Consider the following 10623-nt stretch of genomic DNA (forward strand, 5'->3'; position numbering starts at 1 on the left):
TGATTTTTAAAGTTAATCAGAAATCTGTATTCAGCCGTCATTGTTGTTTGGCGGGTCCGGGCTGGGGATTCCAACCCGCCACCTTAGGTGTACGTGGCTGGCACCTTAGCCAGTTGAGCTATAGGCACCGAGCCAAAACCTGTGACTTTCCATCGTGGAGTTTGCTGTGTCTTGTTCTTCTCACTGGCACTTTCACATATCCAGTTATCATGTGCCCCTGTGAAAAAAAATTTTTTTTAAACAGAGTCTCACTTTGTCATCCTTGGTAGAGTACCATGGCATCGTAGCTCACAGCAACCTCAAACTCCTGGGCTTAAGCAATTCTCTTGCCTCAGTCTCCCAAGCAGCTGGGACTACAAATGCCCATAACAATGCCCCATGATTTTATTAATTTATTTTTAATATTTGCTCATTTATTTTTGAGACAGAGTCTCAAGCTGTTGCCCTGGGGAGAGTGCCATGGATCCTTAGCTCACAGCAACTTCAAAATCTTGGGATTAAGTGATTCTGTTGACTCAGCCTCCCAAGTAGCTGGGAGTACAGGTGGCTGTCACAATCCCTGGCTTTTTTTTTTTTTTCTTTTTGCAGTTATTGTTTTAGCAGGCCCAGGCCTGGTTTGAACCTGCCAGCCTGGGTGTATGTGGCCAGTGACATACTGAATGACCTACGGGTGCCTGCAACACCTAGGTATTTTAGAGACAAGGCCTCACTCTCACTCAGGCTGGTCTCAAACCTATGTGCTCAGGAAATCTACCAACCTCAGCCTCCCAAGTGCTGGGATTACAGGCGTGAGACACTGCACCTGCAGTGGTCCCTGTCAATTTGTAGGAACAGAACAGGTTAGGGAGTATTTGATATAAAAGGCCTTTTGTGTGGTTTTGGCAGTTATATGGCTTGACACTGTCACCTAACCAGATTCATCCAGACTTTTGGTCTATCCTAATGTAATCGTTAATGCCTGGCAGTTTAACAAGGAGAGTCAACTATACCAAGTTGCACAGGCCTGGCCTGTGGGCTGTTCACAACATATGGTGATTTGACAAGTATTGTCATTATGAAGGTTAGTGTCAGCACCATCAATTATCTCTGTGAGAGGTGTAAGAATGTCATTTGTGGAATCAAACCGTAAGGTTTGATCATAATATTATTTCAAGATATCACCTACCAAAGATCCAACATCATTTTGATTTTCAATGCACAGGGGAAAATTCTTTTCTTGCGACTTTTACCTGAACAAAAGAGAGCTCTTGAGTTTCCCCAGAACTTTTTCTATATGTAGTTGTCTCAGCATTAGGTGAAAACTATGTTGCTTCTTCTCTGACTGTGGATGCCACATCCTATCATACTTTGTTTTCCAGATTGGTTCCACCAGACACTCATATTGGCAGAAATAAAAAATTCTGGTTCCTTTGCATGATCTAGATGTTGGCATAATCACCAATCAGATTGACTAGTTAGTGTGGCCAGGGTTTGAAAGACTGGTATAAAGGGGTGCCAGGTGTGTGCTTGAACTGCTGGAAAAACAGTAAGGGTTAGTAAGAGTAATCCATACTTTGCAAGAAGAGCCATAATGGAAAATAAAAAAGAGAGAATGGGATAGATTGAGGCAACTTCTACTCAGCTTCTAATGTGTTATTTCTGAAAGTGAGGGGTGGGGAAAAATTGTATAAAAGTGACCACTGGGGAGTTTAGTAGGCAAGGAATATAGATTAAATGAGGTTTCTTGATCTGTGATCTTGGGAAATACCTGTCTACTTCCTGGAGTCATCTGCTTCAGAAGCCTGGGGATTGGCCCTGGAAATCCTTACTTTCAGGTCACCTGTAGGGGTCGATCTCCAACTGTCTCAGTATATTCTGGAGTGTCTCAAGTGAATCCAGGAGATTTTTTCCTTTTATTTTTGTGACAGCGTAAGTGGTTAATGGCAGTTCGTCAGGACCTTCTGAGCAGGGTGACAGTGCATATTTTCTTCTAAAAATTTTGATTGTCTAGAAACACGATCTCCTGGTTGAAAGGGATGGCAAGGCTTATCAGTTGGTGGAGTCCATGCTTTTTTCATCTGTTGATAATATGTTCCCAGTACATTAATCAGTGCCTGTATATAGCTAGCTATGGTATCAAATTGTTCATTCAGATGGCTATACTTTCCAGTCAGCCCAGGAGGTTTAGGGGTGACAGCACACTTAGGGTGACCAAACACTATTTCAAAGGGTTCTATCCATGTGTTCTATGTGAGGTATTATGCATTTTTATAAGGGCCAAAAGTAGTGCTTCTGGACATTTAAGTCCAATGTCTTGACATGTTTTTGCCAAACTTCTCTTTATGTCTAGATTTTTACATTCTACCTATCCCGAGGATTTAGGACGATATGGGGTATGAAATTTTAATGAGTACCACAGAGCCTCTGCAAGCAGATGGTTAATTTCTGCTGTGAAAAGTGTTCCTTGGGTGGTGTCCATAGGTCAATGTTTTGGGTGCTGGCCACATGCAAAGGGGCTTTTAGGTTGGAACCCAGTATGGGAGTGGTAAAGAAACAAACAAACAAACAAACAAAAACAGCCAGGTGTTGTGGCAGGTGCCTGTAGTCCCAGCTACTAGGGAGCCTGAGGCAAGAGAATTGCTTCAGCCCAAGCCTTTGAGGTTTCCATGAGCTATGAGGCTATATCACTCTCCAGAGGGAAACAAAGTGAGACTCTGTTTCAATAAAAAAAAAAAGGAAAGAAAGAAAGAAAAAAATAAAAGAAATGTGTTCCTTGATCAGATTCAATCAATAAGGCTATACCAAATGAAGGAATAATTTCAGGTATCAATTTCTTTACTACTGTCGTAGCATCTGCACATCTGGTTGGGTAACATTCAGTCCACCCACTAAACATACAGACAATAACTAAGCAATGAGAAAAGCCTAAAGCTGGAGGTAAATCTATTCAATTGATTTGTAGCACCACAAATGGCAACATGGGTCTTTGGGGACTCCCTAGAGATTACTGGTCTCCTCCAGGGATTTGGTGAGATTTACAAATAGTATACTGGGAGATAATTTGGTCAGAGATTCTGTAGATCTCAGGGCAGTACCAACTATTTTTTAGTTCCTTAATTATCCCCCATTTGCACATAGGTCCCATTTGGTGAGGGCAAAGTGCAAGCCAAAAAGTTAAAGGAAAGGGGGCCACGGTGAGTCCATTTGGTCCAACATATAATCCATTCGATAACTGTTTAGCACCATTATGTACCCATTTATCTTTTTTAGACTGTGGGGTATGAATCTGATGATAAATGATGCCAGATAAGGATAAGGGGAAGGTAATAAGTTGAATGGGAAAAGGATGAACGGGACCATTTCGGCAACATGTTTTGCAGCTCTGCCTGCTCTATCATTTCCTAGAGATACAGCATCTATTTCTTTAGTGTGGACTGGACACTGAATAGGAGTAACCTTAGAGGGAAGGTGAATGGCTTTAATAGGGAAGCAAGTATAGGCCCATTGGCAATAGGGGTGCCAGCTGATATTAAGAAACCACAGATTTCCAAATCATGACAATTGCATGGCACACTTCAAAGACATATTTACAGTCTGTATAAATAGTGACAGTTTTTCCTTGTGCTAATGTGCAAGCTCTAGTGCGGGCTATAAGTTGATCAGCTTGTGCTGATTTTATAGTAAGCAGGGAGTATGCCTCTAGGATTTCATGCAGAGAAACTGTAGCATAGCCAGCTGTTATACTACTGAAGGAGCTAAGGAAATTTTGCCCCAATATATGACTCATTGGTATAAAGAATATTTTGACTTAAAGGCCATTCATGATCAGGAAGCATCAAAGGAGGCCTTTCCTCTATCTACATAAAAATTGAACAACCTGATTGAGAATCAGAAGGGACTGCTGACTTCCTTTTTCCATGCTAATAGATCTGGTTCCAGGGTTATTTGAAGCAGGATACCTGTCTCTCAGGTTAATCTACAGATAAATCTGTTTCCACCCATCTACACACACTCCACTCTAGCAACCACTTGCTGCACCTATACTTTCCATATTCTCCCCTCTCCCTTACAAAAGGCATCTATAAAAGTCTCTGACCATCACTAAGACTTTGGATCATCATCTCTGTGGTTTCCCCCAATGCACATAAAATTTGGAAATAAACCTTTCCTTATTAACCATTATTGTGAGGAGATCTTTCAGTGAACCAACCAAGGGAAAAGGGCAAGTTTCATCATGATCCCTACACTCTTTGAAATCACGTTTGCAAGATCCTTCACAAAAGAAAATTAAGTGTGGTATGTCTAAAGGAATGACTGAGAAATTTTCTCATGGTTTTAAAATCACATCAACAGCTGGAAGGCAGTCATGTGAAATGTAGTGGGGGGTTTTCATCATCAGGTGGGCGTAGGAATGTAGCTGTAAAATAATGGAGGGATTGGTTAGTAAGGATTGTTCATAGGTGGTCCATCATCTAGTAGAGACATGTTGTGTTTTGTGGACTTGTAAGAAAGTATGGGGAATATGTAGATGAATAGGGGAACCTAAGATGAGGGTGCTGACTGTTTAAAAAGTGTGGCAGCTGCTTGCTACTGCACATAAGCATGGGGGCATGCCTGCAGCCAAGGGATCTGATTGACATGAAATATACACTGTAGGACAGATTTGAGAGGGAAAATACCAGCAGCAATTCCATCATTTTTATGGCAGTATAAATGGAAAAGTTTATCAAAACTGGGTAAGCCTAGTGAAAGAGGTGTGGATACTACTAATCTGAGAGTTTTAAAGGAGTCTAATGTCTCTATGGGCCGGAGTATAGGCTCTTGGATACTGTCAGGAAGGAGCAAATATAATGACTTAGTGAGGGCAGTAAAGTTGGCAATCCATCGGGGGCAGTAGCCAACTGTCCCTAGAATTTTACATAGTTATTTCTTAGTTTTGGGAAGGGGGATAAAAAAAATTGACTCAAGGTGTTTTGGGGGGAATTTTTGAGTGCCTTGAGATATTTTCTGTCCTAACTAACAGTGTTCTGTACCCACTGGAGTTTGGACTGAGAGGCTTTATGGCCTTTTTTAGCTAGAGCTTTTAATAGAATGAGAGAGTCTAAGAGGGCACGTTGTTTAGTGTGATTACAGAGTGGAACATCATGAATGTCCTGAACCAGAGTGGACCCATAGGTAAAGATAAAAGCATCTAAATCAGCCTTGAGGATTTGAGAGAACATTGAAGGAGATTCAGAGTATCCTTGGAGTATTCAGGTCTTTGTTAATTGTCTCCCTCTGAAGGTAAATGCAAAGAGAAATTGTGAGTCAGGGTGCAAAAGAATTGAAAAGAAAACTGAACAGGCATTAGCAGGAATCAAGATTAAGGATTATAGCTGGATTCGGTATAGCAGAGTGTACAGGGACTACAAAGGAATTTATGGCTCTCATATCTGGTACAATTCAGTAGATTTGATTCCCATCTGAATCAATTTTTCCTTTGTTTTTTACTGGTAGAATTGAGATATTGCAGGGTGAGGTGGTAAAAATGAGTCCTCTTTGCTGTCTATTATAGGTGTAATTCCCTGTTCTGCATCTCGTGAGAGTGGGTATTCAGGTACTAAGGGAAGAGATTTTTGTGTTTTTTTTTCCCCCAGGAGATGCTTAAAGGCTCTGAACATAGTAGTAGTCAGATTTCATTTACATATTTTGCCCAAAGGCTATCTGGGACATCCTCTAGGATAGTGTCATTAAGGGAATTAAATCAGAATGGGTTTTCCATTAAAGACAGTAAGAAGTTTGGAGTTTCATCTGAGGGCAGAGACATAAAAATACTGTTTTCATTACATTATAAAGTAGCATTCAATTTACATGACAGGTCTCTATCAAAAATGTTTGCTGCTGAAGAATCAGATATTAGAAAGGCATGGTGAGTGTTAAGAAGACCTAGAGATATGGGAGAAGCCTGAGAGATAGATAATGAAGTAGGTTTTCAATAGACTCCATTAGCTTTAATAGAATCAGAGGTGAGGTAGAGATAACTCTTCTGATCAAATGATTAAAATGCTGCACCAGTGTCAACCAAAAATTCCAGTTCCTGATCCTCTACTTTAAGGTTAATGGTGGGGTTTGGGGTGGGACTGAGGATCAGCTGTCCTAGTCAATCAACTGAATACTGCCCTACAGGAGAAAATTTACCCTTCCAAGACATGGGGAGGCTTTTCTTTGAGTTTTCCGTTTTTTTAAAATGACCAGACAGTTAACTTTCTACTGTCCAGATTTTCTGCAATATCTGCACACATCTCAAGGAATAAAACAAGATAAAGACTGTTGTTGCTTCTGCAATGATCCAATTTGTAAAGCAAGGACTGCAAATTTTAAATCTTCCTTTTTCTTGTTCTCTTGTAAGTTATTCTCAAAAAACTGTGTAGCCGCTTCTACTATAACACTTAGAGGTTGAGCAGTCCAGTCAAGTATACTGTTGTTGTTTTTTGTTTATTTTTGCATCCAAAATCTTTCTAATAAGATAGTAGTTTCCAGAGTTAGTTTTTGTAGCCATTTCTGGCCCGTCAGCCTCTGGCACCCTTGAACTTCCAGCCCTTTCAGTGAACATATGGTTTGGTGTGATTGTGTAGGGTTCATGGGGCCTTGCCAAAATGCCGATACACCTCCCGGCCCTTGTGAGGACCAGAAAGCAGAATGGTGCCACAGCCCGTGTGGGAGTCCAGGGCCAGCTGGCTGAAGGTGAGGATCTTGTCCCCAGCCTTGAGGATGAGAGTGCAGGCCCAGCTGAACATGACCAAGGCACATACCCTTAGTTTGGACACTTCCTGAACCCACACAACATAAGTTACGGTCCCCACAAACACAGCTGTTTTGCTTTCCTGGCCAGTTAGTTTCATCTTCCAGATCATCCACGAAAAGGAGAGTGGAGGCTGATTGGTGCAATTCAGAAACATCTTCAGGACCACCTGGCTGAGGGTAGAGTTGGTCTGTCTGGCCAGAAACGTATACAGCTTGACCAGCAGCCTTAGATAAATGACCTAGATTTTGGGCTTCTTATGATAAAACTTTTGGTTCTTGTGGTGGTGAATATCAACTCACATGATGGCAACTCCTGCTTGGTCAGTCAGGTCCAGAAAGAGCACTTCTAATGTTTTGAATCTGGTTTCTTTTTTAATTTCTGGAAAAAAATTTCCAAGCAGGGTAGACATTTAAAGATTTCTGTGCTCTGATGGTTCAGGAGTAAATGACGTATGTGTCCCTGGAAAACTTTCATAAATCTTTTAATGAAGGCTTTAGGATGTTCTTCCTCCTTCTGAGTACATAAATCAACTTTAGACCAATTTACTTTAGGAGAGACAGCCTCTAATGTTGATTCCAATAGAGTCTGAATGTCAGTATTTAGATGTGTAATTTCTTGGTCATTTGTAGGGGATCCAGGAAGAGGATCTGGCCATCTATTTCCTTTATGGATAGGATCTTCTCCTAGAAGCCTTCTGTCTTGTCTAATGACTGTAGTATGATCATGTGTGGGAAGAACAATCCTTAGCAAACAAAATCCATGTGAGTGGGATTATGAATGGCAACAAGCCTCTCTAATTCGTCTCTAAATTTGGTGGGATCTTCTGAAAGCACGAGTACAAGGGTTTTGTAATTCAGAAGATCTACTGCAGTCTAGGGGACATGAATTCTCTGGGGGGGGGGGTGAGTGGAAACCCTGGACGCATTCTCAAAGGGCACTGTATAGGGAGGTCTGGGGCTGATGGAGTTCAATTACACAGTCCTGGGGAATAAGAGGCATCATATAGGACAGAAAATCGAGCTTTGCTTTGGCTCTGTAACAGGCCAACATTTTGCATCTCAGCTTTTATGCAATCAACCTGTATTTTTTGAGATTTTTAAATGAGGCCTGCGTGCCTTCTGTAAATTTTGGAGATAGAGATATTAACACAGGCAACCGGTTATTTAAAAGGTTTTCTGAAAAAGTTGGAGCCAACATAATTTTAATAGCTCCTAAGTATGACTGTTGAGGGGTTAAGGTTGGGTTTTGAAGTTGGTTGTGACCAGAAACCCAGTGATCCAAAAGTGCTTCTGAGAAACCAGAGACAGGTAATTGAGGATAGAGAGGAATATAAATTGAAGGGCAGCTTAAGGTGCAAGTAGAATTTAATTTTTGTTCTAATTTAGATTTCTGCTCTTCAGTTTTTTTTAAGGGAGTTTTGAAGGCAAGCCACAACACTGATATCTTTCTATTTGATTTTCCCATAAATACAAATAAGGAAATTGGTTAGGATGAGAGCTCTCTAAAATTTTCTTTAAATAAAGGAGTTTTTCTAGCTCAAAGGATCCATCATCTGGCCAATCATAGTCAGAATTTCCTATGGTATATTTATTCCAAAGGTGACTCAATCCATTAAGTCTCTTTATAGAAAACCCAGGTGGTAGTCTTCCAGGTTTGGAGAAATTTTTTTACCATAGAAGTTAGAGTATTCTTGGAGAGGGGTTAGAGGAGACAGTTCCCATGATTCCTAAAATTCACTCTGAGAAATAGATTTATGATAGGGTAGACAGTGACAAAAAGACTCACTCCTCAGTGCTTGACATGTTTGGTACACACAGTGTGCTGCTGAGAATCTCATGTGTCTTAGACTCCTACTCTTTCTAGATTGGCCACCTGATGGGTTCCCAACAAAAAAGCACCCTCCCCCCAACCACATGACAGAGACTGAGGAGAGAATTTCCACTCATTTCCAGAATCAACCTCATTGACATAAAGCAGAATGAGAGGGGAACCTCATAAACACACACACACACACACACACACACACATATATATATTTTTTGTTTGAGGCAGCGTCTCAAGCTATTACCCTGGGTAGAGTGTCTTGGCATCATAGCTCACAGCAACTCAAATTCTGTGGCTGAAGCAATTCCCTTCCCTCAGATTCCCAAGTAGCTTGAATGACAGGTACCAGCCACAATGCCTGGCTATTTCATTTGTTGTTGCAGTTGTCATTGTTGTTTTTTTAGCTGGCCCAGGTGGGTTTGAACTCTCCAACCTTGGTGTTCATGGTCCGTGCCCTACCTGTTGAGTTATAGAAATATAGGTTGATCCCTCTAGTTTGGGGCAAAATGTCAGGGTATGTTCTTCATGAAATTGCCCAGGCCTAGGAAATGGGTCCAATGTTCAGGTTTGAATGGGGGAACCCTTTATCAATTGAGTTTCTCCAGATGAAGGGTGATCTAAGTAAGGGTCTGCAATAGAATCACATCTTAGGCTGGAACCCTTTTCACTCTTTATGACCTGATGATCTCATCTCTGGAAGACATGAATTTCATTAGCACATCATGTGAGTAAAGTTTGCTTTTTGAATTTAAAAGTCCAGAAAGTTTATGAAAAGTATAAACAATTAGGTCTCTTCCCAAACTTGGCTTAAGTGCCTCTGTGGTTAAGAGGGCAACAGCCACTACCACCTGTAGATAGTGTGGTTATACTTTAGCCATGGTGTTCATTTCTTTATTAAGATAAGCTATAGGTTGTAAAATTGGACCCCAGTGTTGGGTCAGGACTCCTAGGATAGGAAGCTACCACAGCTCAGTTAGCAGGGCGCTGGCCACATATACTAAGGATAGTGGGACAACCAAAAAATAGCTGGGCATTGTGGCGGGTGTCTGTAGTCCTAACTACTTGGGAGACTGAAGCAAGGGATTTGTTTAAGCTCAAGAGTTTGAGGTTCCTGTGAGCTGTGATGCCAGGGTACTCTACTCAGGGCAATAGCTTTGTCTCCAAAGAAAAAAAATGCCTTGTAGGATGATCTGTAACATACAGATTACATTGTTGTCTGGTAGGAAGACTTAAAGCATGGGCCCATAAAAGAGCATTTTCAATGTTGGAATACCTTTCCTGCCTGCAGTTCCCATTAGAGTGGTCTAGCTATTTCACTATATCCAGGAATACAGAGTCTGCAAAAGACTGTCATTCCTAAGAAGTCTGGAGAGTTTGAGGTTTGAGTTAAGCCAAAATTGGTTCTGTTCTTTCTTTCATCAAGGCTGTCCTACCGTGTGAAAGTTAGGGGCCAAAATAATGTACTTCAGGCACATATAACTGGGCTTTAGCCTTGGAAACTTTGTACCCACAATCCGCTAGAAAGTTTAATAAAGCTTGGGTAGCTTTGCGGCATTCCTCTGCATTTGGGGCTCCCAAAAGAATGTCATTTATGTACTGAACAAGAGTCACTATGGGATGAGAAATGACTCAAGTGTTTGGCTAAGTCTTGTCCAAACAAGTGAGGGCTGTCTCTAAATCCCTGAGGTAATTTGGACCAGTTGAGCTTATTTTGCTGTTCCCATCTGTCTCTCAGTAGCCCATACTTCTGGGTTAATTTCTGTCTCTAATAAGGGAAGGCACAGTAGAAGTACTTGTCCTATATTCATATAAATGGCTGTTCTCGCTTTAGTTATTATGTCCCTCCCCAGAAGGGGAGCAGGACTTTCAGGCATGACTAGAAAGGCAGGAGAGAACAGCCAGTCACCCCAGTTGCAGATTAAAAGCTGAGAAGAGAATTTGGTAACCATCTTTCAAAACACCCTCTGTATAATACTTTTTATGTTTATTATCATTATTTTCTAAGACAGAGTCTCACAATGTCACTGGAAGCACAG

At 41.2% G+C, this 10623-nt stretch overlaps 2 pseudogenes; one reads left to right on the forward strand and one right to left on the reverse strand.

Annotated features, from left to right (window-relative positions):
* Positions 1-10623, forward strand: part of LOC105888381 — a 92813-nt pseudogene that overhangs the window by 9168 nt on the left and 73022 nt on the right.
* LOC100957406 lies at positions 6501-7064 on the reverse strand (annotated as a pseudogene).

Source organism: Otolemur garnettii, unplaced genomic scaffold (assembly GCF_000181295.1).
Source record: "Otolemur garnettii isolate 467f Iridium unplaced genomic scaffold, OtoGar3 scaffold00335, whole genome shotgun sequence".
Taxonomy (NCBI): domain Eukaryota; kingdom Metazoa; phylum Chordata; class Mammalia; order Primates; family Galagidae; genus Otolemur; species Otolemur garnettii.